Source organism: Hemicordylus capensis, chromosome 1, assembly GCF_027244095.1.
Source record: "Hemicordylus capensis ecotype Gifberg chromosome 1, rHemCap1.1.pri, whole genome shotgun sequence".
In the NCBI taxonomy this organism is placed as follows: domain Eukaryota; kingdom Metazoa; phylum Chordata; class Lepidosauria; order Squamata; family Cordylidae; genus Hemicordylus; species Hemicordylus capensis.
The window spans coordinates 219701400-219714670 of NC_069657.1; the positions used below are offsets into that span (position 1 = coordinate 219701400).

Consider the following 13271-nt stretch of genomic DNA (forward strand, 5'->3'; position numbering starts at 1 on the left):
AAGGGGCCCATGACTACCTGAGTTGTGTTAATTTCAATGGGACTGAATCATGACTAACTTAGTATGGATGCTACCTACTCAACTAAGCTATAATATAATATATGATCTTGTTAAAATCATATATTATATACGTCTCTGGCTACCTTCAAGTCAGTTGGTGACCACTCAGGGACAGGCCTTCTCAGTTGTTGCTCCGAGACTTTGGAATGAGCTTCCCACTGACATAAGACTCTCCCCATCCCTAGTGGTTTTTAAAAGAGCTCTGAAGACTCATCTTTTTAACCAGGCCTTTTAACCTTTTAACTTTAACATTTTTAAATACTGTAAATTGTTTTTGTTTTTAGGCTGCTTTTTGGCATTTTAATTGATTTTAATGTTTTGTGTTTTTGTATTGTTTTATTATTGTGAACTGCCCCAAGACTTTGGTTTGGGGTGGTATAGAAATGATAAATAAAATAAAATAAAATAAAAAAATAAAAAAATAAAAAAAATAATATAAATAAAATAAAATAAAAAACACCAGATCAATGATAGTATACCTTGTAAAATACATCCTGTTATTATTTAAGAAAGCATTTTTTCAGTTAAAAATTAAGTGATGTACTTAGAAAAAACTCCACATTGCTCAGCATACACCCAGCTAGAAGAGCACCATTATCACAGCACTTTAAAGACTTCTGGTTAAAAGTTCCAAATTCTGTGTCACATTCACTCAGAGTTCTTTAAGTTCTTAAAGCAACTAAGGGGCAACGAAAAACTAACCTGAATAAAGTTAAGCGGACCACCCCATCACAAGAATGGTTGCGATCCTCATTTATCACCAAAAATCACCCCATTCTTTGCAAAATTGAATATATATTTCAAATTCCTATGCAACAGCACCACATTTTTAAATGCTTGAGGAGCTACACACCAAGGAACTTATCAAGGTTTGTTCATCCGAAAATTTATGTAAATATGTGGTGAGAAGTTCAGTTTGTCATATAGTAGAAATGATGTAGCAGCTAAAAGACTGAGCTGAGTTAGGTCTTCTCTGTTCTTCTCAGCCTCAACTACATTATGGGGATGACACTGCTTGCTTACATTACAGTGTGGTTGTAAGGATTACGCCAAGATAATACATGCAAAGCACTTTCTGCACTCAAAAGGTGCTATACAACAGCTTAGCAGTATTGCTGCTTCTACTATTCCTGAAACATGGGAAGAGATATTGAGAAAGGGTGTGTTCCTAACCATTTGTTAGAAGCTAATGGTGGAGATCCATTTGTATTCTTTAAGAGAGTGTTCCTTCAAGTGAATAAGGCATAAAATGTACTAACATTCAAGGAAGTACAATATTTTTACTTTTTTACAAGATAAAGCACATTGCTTTAATATTTCAAGTTCTTCTCTACAATTAGAAAAAGTTAGCAGCCTGTTAAAGACATACCTGTTTTCCCAGGCTTTTCGTTGAAATTTTACATTTTAATGTGTGTTTTTATCTATTGTGATTTTTTTTAATGAATTTTAAATGTTTTGTTTTATATTATGTTTTTATCTGTACCCCACCTAGAGATTTTTATACTAGGCAGTATAGAAATGCAATTAATCAATCAAAGTACAGCCGAGATCCTCAGGAATCTCAACAAAAGTTCAGGTATCTAGTCCAGCATCCTGTTTCACACAGTGGCCCACCACCACCAGATGCTGCTGGAAGCCTACAGGGAGGAGCTGAGGGCATGCCCTACTTCCTGCTGTTACTCCCCTGCAACTGGTACTCAGAGGCATCCTGCCTTTGAGGCTGGAGGCAGCCTATAGCCCTCCCACTAGTAGCCGATGATAGACCCCTCCTTCATGAAGTTATCCAAACCCCTCTTAAAGCCATCCAGGTTGTGGCATACTGGCCACAAGTCACATATAACCATCTCCTGATCTATATACATGTGTTACATCCTATTTCCTGGTTACACAGTTTCTCAGTCTACTGCATGATGGAATGTCACATCAAAAGGAATGAGCTACTGTAAAACATGAAATAGAAGGTAACTTCAGAATTCACATACCAATTTCAAATCAACAAACCAAATATTGGAAGATTTGTAGTTAAGAATGCATTCCCTTTATAAAAGAAAAGCTAGAGGCTACCACAAGAGGCGTTTCCAGTTTACAACTTTCTATGAAAACCAAATATACAAGAAATATGGTAGGTTGGGGCAATTAACAAGCTTTTAATGTTATATAAACACCAAGTGTCATATTAACTGATCTGCACTAAATCTGTTGATACAAAGCCTTAAGTACATCCCTTATAACTGAACACCTTTTTAAAGTGGTAGCTTTCTTTTATTTCGCAGGGGGAGTGTAACTATCCCTATTCAGCCCAGCATCCCTCCAGAGGCTGTGCTCTTGTCTTTATGTTTTATTAGACTGTGAGCCTTTTTACACTGGGAAATCATTTTCTCATATCTTATGGTGGCGCAGTGGTAAAACTGCCGCCCTGTAACCAGAAGGTTACAAGTTCGATCCTGACCAGGGGCTCAAGGTTGACTCAGCCTTCCATCCTTCCGAGGTCGGTAAAATGAGTACCCAGAATGTTGGGGGCAATATGCTAAATCATTGTAAACCGCTTAGAGAGCTCCGGCTATAAAGCGGTATATAAATGTAAGTGCTATTGCTAGTGCTATTATACCTCTTTGAAACCTTTTTTTGGTGAAAAACATAATAGTAATAATAATAATAATAATAATAAATTTGCTCACATTCATCCTTGTTGCCTTTTCCCTCCTCTCTGTTTTCCCATTGCCAACATTGAATTACAAGCATCTGGGGAGAGCAGCCCATCTTAATGGCTTACACTACCCTGTAAAGTATTATGTTCACTGATGGGACTATATACTCCAACTAATAATGTAAACTGGACATAGGGTCAGGAAAATGAGTGGGCTTAGAGATTCCATGCATCTTTTTACAGAATTCTGAGCGTCTCTAGCTTTAGAGAGTCATCACTTTACTGTACTATTACAGTGGGGGAAAGTCCCAGCCAAAAGAGTTAAAATAACTTCTCCCCTTGTCCCTGTCCCATAACAGTTCAACATTTAATACACTGAAGGGAAAAATGCATTTGGGTTACTATCCCACAGTTAATGGCAACACAACAGTTCCAAAATATCAAGTTACTCTGTCCATCTGCAAGTACTCTGCTTCTACAACTGTAACTCAATTATGATATGTAATTACTTATTCTATTTCATATTTATTTAATACCAACAGTATCAAGGCTCAGCTCCGCTGCAAATGATTCCGAAAAGTAGTAATTAGCAGGCAGACAGGTCAAGCACGGAGATTTAGTGTAGCCACATCACATCAAAATAAGAAATTAACAGCCTCAATTGCAGCAAAAAAAAATAAATCCATCTTTATAACACCTAATTAAAAGACATTACCTTAAGATGCTCAATATCCAGATTTAGTATAATGAACGTTTGCAAGGAAGCCCTAGGGCTCTGAAAACAGAATGAAAGAGAAGGTAATAGAAACAGAAGATATAGCAATACTGTACACATAAAATCATTCAGACCAACTCAGTGTGAGCCAAGCCTTGCTTTTCAAATGCTCATCCTGAAAACAGATTTCCTTACCTTTCTCATGCTCCCACCACCAGTTTCCCTAGAAACAACATCACGCAGTCATCCTACACTAAACCTGAAACATTCTCATCAGCTGCTGTGTGATAATCCAACCAACGCAAGATGAGAGATTTGCAATCCATCTTTCGTCAGCTCCTACATAGCAGATCAATTCTTCCTATGCTGAACCTAACTAACATTGAATATTACACCTTTCAAATCAAACCAACTTCTATAGACAATTTCTGCATGCTTGAACAAGTCTCCTTCTCATTAACTGATGAAAAGATTTCCAACCTTTTAAAAGCTAAAGTTCATTTGTTCAGTTACAGGACTAAGATGACAAATGCTTTAGAAATATGGCCAAAAATATGAATGCATTTCCCTCAACAGACCCAGTCGTACACTCACTGTTTGGAACACGATTACGAGTTCTGTCCATCTCAACACAGATAACCTACTTACAGTCACCTGCTTTCCTACCATAGGCAAGCTGTGACCACTACTCCCCCAAAGCTGCAAACAGCTGGGAGACAGGGTGGGGAATCAGTCCATTCCCCTTCCCTATCTGAACTTCCCCACCCTGGGGTGGGGGTTTGAGTGGCCTGCTCTGCCTCTGCCTGCAAACAGTCACAAAAAGCTTCTCATTGATGAGCAGGGTCCCTAAGAGTTGGTCTACTGCCTTGTAGGTTGCCTTGCATGCAGGCCCAGCAGCCCTTTTGTATGGGCTCTGACGAGTTTTAGTTCTTCAGCGTAAACCTTGAAAATCAAGAAGCTGCTATATTCAGGTCCTTTTAGCCATCCTTCTCCAGATCCTCAATACACGGATGGACAGACATGGATTCCTCCGAGGCCACACAGTCAGTTTCATGTTGAGCACTGAGAGAGACACCTCACTCATTCACCCACACCCACCCACCATGCTAATACATACTTTTTCTGCTTAAGACATCCCCAGAAAAGCATACTTGGAGATAGGCAAGCTCATTCATAACCATTCTACAATACAATGTTTGTCTACAGGTATGTTCCAGCACTCCTGTAACAAATTGTTGACATGTCTCTACTTGTATAAAGCAAGCATGGTATACTTGGAACCTGGCACCAACCCATATGCTAAAAGAGAATGATGCCACAAACAAACAATGGCAGTTAAAGTGCCTCTTCGGCCAGCAGCAATGGAATGAAATATAGAAGAGGACATCTTCACTCCCGCAAGCTCATAAATCCCTTTACACTTAACCTCATTCTTGTATCTTGGAAATCATTCTTTCCTGCTGACACTGCCAGTTGAGATGGGTCGGCTCAAAGCAGGTTTGGGCCCAACTAACAGGGACCATAGGCAAGCTGCAAGGATCCTAATGGAATGGGGAAAGAAGCAGAGCTCAGAGGCAGCTTTCAGCCTACCAGCTCACTACATTTGCTCTTCACTGTGAGAACATTACTGTCCAGCTAGAACTATTGGTCCAGAGCTGAGCCTGAATCCGATTAACCTAGTAACAATGATCATGACATCATCACGTGACTACCGGTATGTATCAGCTCCCAAAGGGAAATACATGCTTGTAATAACTATTTTAGTTAGAGCAAGGGTGCACATCTTCAGCCCTCCAGCTGTAATTGAACTACAACTCCCATTAACCCTAACTACTGGCCACTGGGGATGGTGGGAGTCATAGTCAAACAGCTGGAGAGCTGAAATTGTACAGCCCTGGTTTGGAGTAAACTCAAGATGCAGAGATTGGGGTTTTGGTTTTGGTTTTTTTGATAGAAACCTAGCTTGAATAATAGCTACGATGCTGCACATTACCATAGAAAGGTGAGCATGTGTGCTCCAGTAATGTTAACAAGCAAAACTATGCCAGAGATGATGATTCAGTCCTTAGTCAACACTGAAGTACAAAAAGGGAGCAGACAGATAAAAGGCATTTGAAACAGACTGACATCTCAATCTTAAGTAAATTTATTAGAAAGTAAAATCCTTTTATTTCTTTCAAACTTACCAGTGTGCACGCTTATGTTTCAGGTGACAATTAGACACAGGACTGGTTTAGACATCACATAGAGCCAGGATTTAGACCTAGTTTTGCATAACGTTCCCCTCGCTTGGAAGGGGAGGAAGGTTGATTATTTTGACCTTGGCTTAGAACAAGTCACGATCTGCTATGATAGCTAAGCCAGGTGATCCTAGCTTATTCTAGCCAGAGTTAGCAAATAAACCAGGATCTGAAGCAGGGATACAATCACCTAATTCAGACATCACAACAGCTCCTGCTTGTTCTATGCTAGGATCAGAAGAATCATCCTTTCTTCTCTTACATGCGAAAGAGAGGGAGGAGCGCACACCTCTGAGGCTAGGGACTGCCGCGTGAAGTCAGAATTCTGTCCCAAATCCATGCCTCATCTCAGTCAAGCCACAAAGGTGTAGCAGGCATCAACTGTTCTAGACAATGCTTAAAAGTCCTACATAAAAAATAGTTTAGGGAGAACAGAAGCACTCCAAACATCAGGCACATCAACCACATTTTCTGCCACTTCTGGCTGTTGTGATGGATCTCCTATCTAGACAGACAGCAAAGGAACAAATAGCATCAAACAAACTTTCAAAACCTTGCTCTTAGTTCAAAGATGATTGGAACTCTCTATTTTCTTTCTGCATTTTGGGAGCAGAATCTGAAAAGATTGCTGTAAGCGAGAAACACACAGTATAACATCTTCAGTTTCTTATTTTTATTAAGCAATAGAATTTCCAGCTGCTGAAAGAAGCATAAGTAGGATGTGAACAGTTGTCTGGGTGTAAACAGCATTGCTGCCTTTAAAAAAAGGTTCAAATGCTTTAATTACAGTACAAATCAAAGCCAATATGCAAAAAAACAAGTGCTGCTGATAAAAAATAAACCACAAAAGCACAGCAACAAGGGATAATAAGTTACAATTTAGTAACTTACACTTCCCAAACTCCAGTGGCTTCAATGAACTAAATCAATGCCTATGGTATCATGGCAATCACTCTTTCTGAAGTATGAAGTGCTTTAACAATTCAAAATCATGAACAGATCTACAAATAATTTCAGTTGCAAAATTTTACTATACATTAACAGTATATGTAATTCAGACTGAAATATAAGCTAGATTCAAGCAAATAGCTGATTCTTATTTCTAATATATGTAATGGCTCCAGTTAGGTGCTATTAAACAGGTCTTTCCTTAGGAGCCAGACAATGGACACTTGACAAAATTACTGGATTAGGGACTGACATGATTGAAGGGGAGAGGTAAAGGAGCTTCTCTTTTTCCCCTTTACAAGCAACCTACTTATACAGGGCTGCCTGAGACAAATATTTTATTCAGTAATCCAAAAATCTTCCATTTAAAATTAGCATTAAGCTGCTTTACATTTTCACTTGTGACTTTAAAAAATGGAAATTACAAGCTAAGGTGTCCATCTTAATTTCCGCACCATATATGCTGTAAAGACTTTGTACAGTCCAGTACATGATGATGGCTTTAGAAATGAGGCTCCATGCACCCACACTTTGTCTCGATCAAAGCTGTATCAGGCAGAAATTCATCAGAGTCATTTCTAGGAAGGGATTAGAGTAACTGCACCCGTCTGCCTGGATGCATCCCTCCCCAGCCCAGTGTCCAACTGAAAGTTTAGGTGCATGGAGCCTCATTTCTAAAGCCATCATCATATACTGGACTGTACAAAGTCTTTACAGTTTATATGGTGCGGAAATTAAGATGGACACCTTAAAATTTCCATTCTTTTTAGGGCACGAATGAAAATGTAAAGCAGCTTAACCCTTATTTTAAGCTGAAGGTTTTTGGATTACTGAATTCCCAAGTGTTTTAAAAAGGGAAATCCGATTCGACACTATGGATACACAACCAACACATACCAATGTGCTGCTGCAAGCACAGCCCTAGGGACTCTGCAGAACTGAAAGCAGAAACTAGAAGAGCCTGAACAGACTATGAAGATGACGGAATACACACAAGTGATCATTTCATTTGGCAGCACTACTAGCAGCATAATGGGAAACCGAAGAAAAAGTTCTGAGAGCAGTGAGCAAAGGGGGAGGATGGGGTCAGCCAAGGGTGTGCTCCAGATTTTGCACCTGGGCCTCCTGCAAACCGACTATGCCACTGAACCTGCCCAGGGCTACCCAACGAGCATCATGACAATGATGCCAGACACACACAGACACACTCACCCGTTTCGGCATATGCCTCGCCTCAGTATAGGTACCCGCAAACCAGCATTCCCTGCTGGCTGCCATGTCCCCAGGGCTCAGATGGCCTCTACTCATGTGCGGAGACCATCTCAGTCCTGGGGGTGGAGGCCAGGGCAGCCGGCAGGGAATGCCGGCTTCCCAAGGCTGGAGTGAGGCACACACCCAAACGGCACACACCCAAACGGGTGAGGGGCACACACTGGAATGGAGGAGCAGGCAGGGGCGTTCCCTGATGGCTGCCCTGTCCACAGGGCAGAGGCCAGGGCAGCTGGCATGGAATGCTGGCTTGCTGGGACGGATATGGGGCACGTGCCAGAATGGAGCAGCAGGTGGGAACAGTGGGCAGAAGCAGTGGCAGCATGGTCAGGGCAACTGGAGGAACCAAGCAGTGTCAGCCTTCATGTTTACTGTGGGCAATGCTGTGAGCTCTGTAACCTCAAACTTGCTACTGCACCAACTCTGTTAACACTAAAAATGCAATTTTCTGCCTCTTAAAACCCAACTTTTAAGATCAATTGTAAAACAATTGGGTCCCAGGGGGATATACAAAAGACAGATTTCTGGCATGCAGTCTAAAGACAAACTATGCAAACTGACTACAAAATCATTTAAAAAGCACTTCCTCAGTCAGACAAAATGTCTCCAACCCTTTAAAGCACTGTTCAAAAGGGGAAAAACTTAAACTGCTCTAACCAACCCATTTTCCAATAGATCTTCACCAAATCTGCAGGGGAGGTGTCCCTTGTGACCTAGTGGATGTGTTCCAATGGCCAGGCAGATCAGACAAATGGTTTTGATTTCATAAGCAACAGAAAGTTCAGGGCTTATAATAGTGGAACACTGAAAACACACTCCAGCTTAACTATACTGGCACAATCGTCCCAGTATAATTAAATAACCATACCTATGAATATTCTAGTCCAGGTGCCATGGCTCCGTGCTGCCTGGGACTTGTCCAGCTCTGCTTAAGGCAATGAAGCCATTTGTATGTGACTCTTTTTAGCATCACAGAGAACTAATGACCATATTGTTATGCTGTGCCAAAAAATAAAGGCTTGGGCAGGGCTGTCACAGGGCAATGGCACAAAACATGACATGCTACTACATGAGGGATGTTCAAGAGGGCTGTGCATCAAATCGGAACAATATTTGCAACCATTTTCATGCAGCTCCTACCAGCAGGAACTTTGCATCTTATTGTTTTCTATGCAAGAAGATTGCCTGCCGAGACAGAGGTAGTTATTGTTTGGGGTCGGAACTCGGGAGATGGATTTTGATCTGCCCATTCTGGATGGAGTCACACTTCCCCAAAAGGAACAGGTATGCAGTCTGGGGGTGCTTCTGGATCTGAACCTCTCCCTGGTAACCCAGGTTGAGGCGGTGGCCAGAAATGCTTTCTATCAGCTTTGGCTCATACACCAGCTGCATCTGTTTCTTGAGCTGCCTTGGGATTTTCTTAATGAAAGGCGGGGTATAAATTTAACAATCAATAAACAACAACAATAAATGAACTAAGACGAACGACCTCAGAATGGTGGTACATATGCTGGTAACCTCCAGACTTGATTACTGTAATGTGCTCTATGTGGGTCTGCCTTTGCATGTAGTCCAGAAACTACAATTGGTACAGCATGTGAAAGCCAGGTTGGTCTCAGAGTCATCTCAAATAGACCATATTTCTCCTATATTGAAAGAGCTATACTAGCTACCAATAGGTTTCCAGGCAAAATACAAGGTGCTGGTTATAAGCTACAAAGCCCGAAACTGCTTAGGCCCTGGATATTTAAGTCTTCTTTGCTAGTAGGGATGTGCATGGAAATGGCGGGGGGTGGTTCCAAGGTGGGGGGCATACCTTTAAGGGCAGGGGAGGGTGCTCTTCCCCCTCCCGCCGTGTTTCCCCCACCAGCGCTCCACTGAATAAGTCCCTGTCGGGGTGGCAGCATACCTCTCTGCTGCCCCAGTGTCCTCAGCCAGAAATTCAAGGAAGTACCTGGCGCGCACCCTTCCTCCCCCGCCCTTAAAGGCATGCCCCCCCCTTCAAACCGGTGGAACTGCCAGTTGATCAAACTGGTTTGGAGGCCCATAAAGGGCCTCCAAACTGGTTCCGCGCACATCCCTATTCGCTATGAGCCCAATCGCCTATTGAGATCATCTGGAGAGGTCCGTCTGCAGCTGCTGCCAGTTCATCTGGTGCTACGTGGGGGCAGGGGCAGGCCTTCTCTGTTGCTTCCCTAAGACTCTGAAATGCACTCCATCTAGATGAGAGCCTCCTTATCTTTGACAACTTCTAAAAAAATCTTTAGAGACCTACATTTTCACCTAAGATTTTTAATTTAATTGTGGTTTTAAACTGTTGTGAGGTTTTTATTTCTGTGTTTTATTCCTTTTTATCTTACATACAAATTTGATAAATAAATATCAGTGCCATCTGATATATTTTCTGTTTCATACCCGGCTGCATCCAACTGTATCGGAAGATCAGGTGGCTGTTTTCGTTCTTGTTTTCCTGTTGCTTATGTTCCAAAATTTGTTTCTCTTTCAATCTGGAGATGTACCATATATGGAAAACATTGTACTATACTACCATGCACTGTGCATGCATCATCACACACTTCCCATAGGCTGTCTGTGTCTGGTTTTATTCAGTCTCCTTCTCCTTTTCTTACACGTGTCCTGTAAGTAACACAAGCAGGACACATACCAAACCCAAACTCACATTTCCTCCTAAGCAAGCTTCTGCATGCCTGCCATTTTGTTTGTTAGTTCAGCTTGCCTTCTTCAGCCTTATCCAAGCAAAGCAAAAACATGAAAGGGTTTTTTTCTTAGACACCATCGTACAGGTGCACATCAGCTTGCTTTTGCGGGGAGGGGGGAGACCAAGTCCCCTCAGGAGGGGCTTTGCATGCTTGAAGCATCCAACTAAATGACCTAGCAAAGGAGATGTAGAAATGGGGACGAGAGGTCTCCCTGCTTCTCAGAAACATTGGTGCTTCTGCATGAAATGGGGGTGGTATCAAGCTGTAACAAGGGTCCACCATCAACTCTAAGCAAGGTCTGCCATATGTGAAAGTTTCATCCCCTTCTGACATAATAATATATTCAAAGACATTTTAAATTACCATTATATCCTACAGGACATCAACCCCATAGTGATGCATTGACCGATTCAATCCCGGCTGGTATTAATAGGAACATAAGAAGCTGCCATATCCTGAGCCAGACCATTGGTCTATCTAGCTCAGTATTGTCTTCACAGACTGGCAGCGGTTTCTCCAAGGTTGCAGGCAGGAATCTCTCTCAGCCCTATCTTGGAGAAGCCAGGGAGGGAACTTGAAACCTTCTGCTCTTCCCAGAGCGGCTTCATCCCCTGAGGGGAATATCTTGCAGTGCTCATACTTATTATTATTATTATTTACATTTATATCCTGCTCTTCCTCCAAGGAGCCTAGAGAGGTACTACATACTTGAGTTTCTGTTTCACAACAACCCTGTGAAGTAGATTAGGCTGAGAGAGAAGTGACTGGCCCAGAGTCACCCAGCTAGTATTATGGCTGAATGGGGATTTGAACTCGGGTCTCCCTGGTCCTAGTCCAGCACTCTAACCACTACACCACGCTGGCTCTCCTTCTAGCCTCCCATTCATGTGCAACCAGGGCAGACCCTGCTTAGCTAAGGGGACAAGTAATGCTTGCTACCACAAGACCAGCTCTCCTCCAAATACTGGATGAGCAATATAATAATCATTTGCACTGGATTGGAATCAGATTGGATCAAATATTCTGATACATGTACAGCCTTAACATTCATCTAACACTGCTAACCGATTATGCAACTTTACATGTTTTACAGCCGATATGGAAATTGCACAACCAAAACAACTGCTTCTTTGGCTTCTTGGAATTGCTCTTCCAGACAGGCATTGTCATCTCTGCTTTGTATCTACCCATTCACTGCACATAAGCACACACTTAAAACAAGAAGCGTTGTTTTTAAAACACTGACTTAAAGCAGCAATTTAAAATACTTTAGGCCTACATACCAACCATATTAGTTACCAAAACGTATCCTCTTAAAGGAATTTGCATTTCAAAACACTTCTAATTTTCCCAGAAGTCAATTTTGTACCTGGATATGCAACTGTTAGCTTATGTTCAAATTATAGTCCTTAGACAACATCCAAGCTAAGTTAGTCATGACTAAGTCCCACTGAAATCAACTGGGACTTCAGATAATCATGATTAAATCTCATTTATTTCAATGCTGCTTAGTAATGACTAATTAATCTGAATGCTGCCCCCTGTCCACAGTAAAGCAACACTATGAACAAATGATATTTACTAAGTAATCAAAACCAAAAAGTACACACAAAAGAATAGATAAAACAAATATACAAAAATATCAGATGCAGAGAGGTCAAAGTATAGAAGAAGATTACTTCAAATCTCTCAAATTCTTTATGTAAGTAGTCCCTGAAAAGCCAATCTTGTAACATGTTTTGCTGATTAGGCACTTTATACCAGTCATGGGTCTTTAATGGCTTCTGAACTCTTTCTATACAGGTTACAAAAATAAAGTTAAGTAAGGCTTAACTTTTTTTTACTCAGGACCACTATGTGTGCTTTATCTCATTGTGTGTCAAGTGCAGATCAGGTATTTTGACAAACTGACGATAACAATGGAAGACCTAACTACAGGAAGAAGGTGCTATCAAAATTAAAGGTGGAAGGGAGCAGAGACCCAGAAAAGAACTGAAAGTGCCAGATACAGAAAAAGATTACCGATACTATATAAAAATACAAATAAATCTCATTAATTTATGAAGCCCAGCTCATATGAAGTTAAAATCACATATCACTTACATGTAATCTTCAATTATCACCGGGGGTGGAAAAAAGGATTTATTGCAAATTTTATAAGATATACCATTTTAAATAGCACACATACATACAAACACCACCACAAACAACCAAAGATGATTTATGACTTACTAGCAGAACAGATAACTGCAACAGGTACACAAGACATCATCTTGCAGAAAACTAGTTTCTCCACCCTCCAATACTAGTTTAATAATTCACAATGCTACTGAATAGTTAAATACAATGCTGCCTATTGTTTACACACTACAGCTATTCTTCAGACCTGAAGACAACAATGCAACAGTATGGAAATTAGTTGTTCTTAAGTCTGGCAGAGACCAAGAATGTTACATTTTAACTAACAAAAGTCGTAGATAGTCCTGCTGACCCATTAAAAGAAATCCACCAGTCACAATCTTTATTAGGTAATCCAAAACAACGCACAGTCTTAGGTAAACTTTTGAGTTCTCAATAACTCTTAATCAGGCTGGATGTTATGCAAGGCAAAAAGGAGGTGTGAGTGGGCAAACTGTGCAGGTGTAATACCCCAAGAGCTGCAGCTGAACAGT

The 13271-nt window shown here is 41.1% G+C and overlaps 1 protein-coding gene across 8 annotated transcripts in view; it reads right to left on the minus strand.

The window, feature by feature from the left end:
* Positions 1-13271, minus strand: part of HYCC2 (hyccin PI4KA lipid kinase complex subunit 2) — a 66900-nt gene that overhangs the window by 38080 nt on the left and 15549 nt on the right. For 5 of the 8 annotated variants that reach the window (XM_053279454.1, XM_053279489.1, XM_053279426.1 and 2 more), the window contains one exon: positions 3423-3482. The exons of 2 other annotated variants lie outside the window; for them this stretch is intronic. The gene's annotated coding sequence lies outside the window, so the exon portion shown is untranslated. Of the gene's footprint in view, positions 1-3422; positions 3483-3617; positions 3770-13271 lie in introns of those variants that run through there. One more of the 8 variants, XM_053279464.1, reaches the window with a different exon arrangement.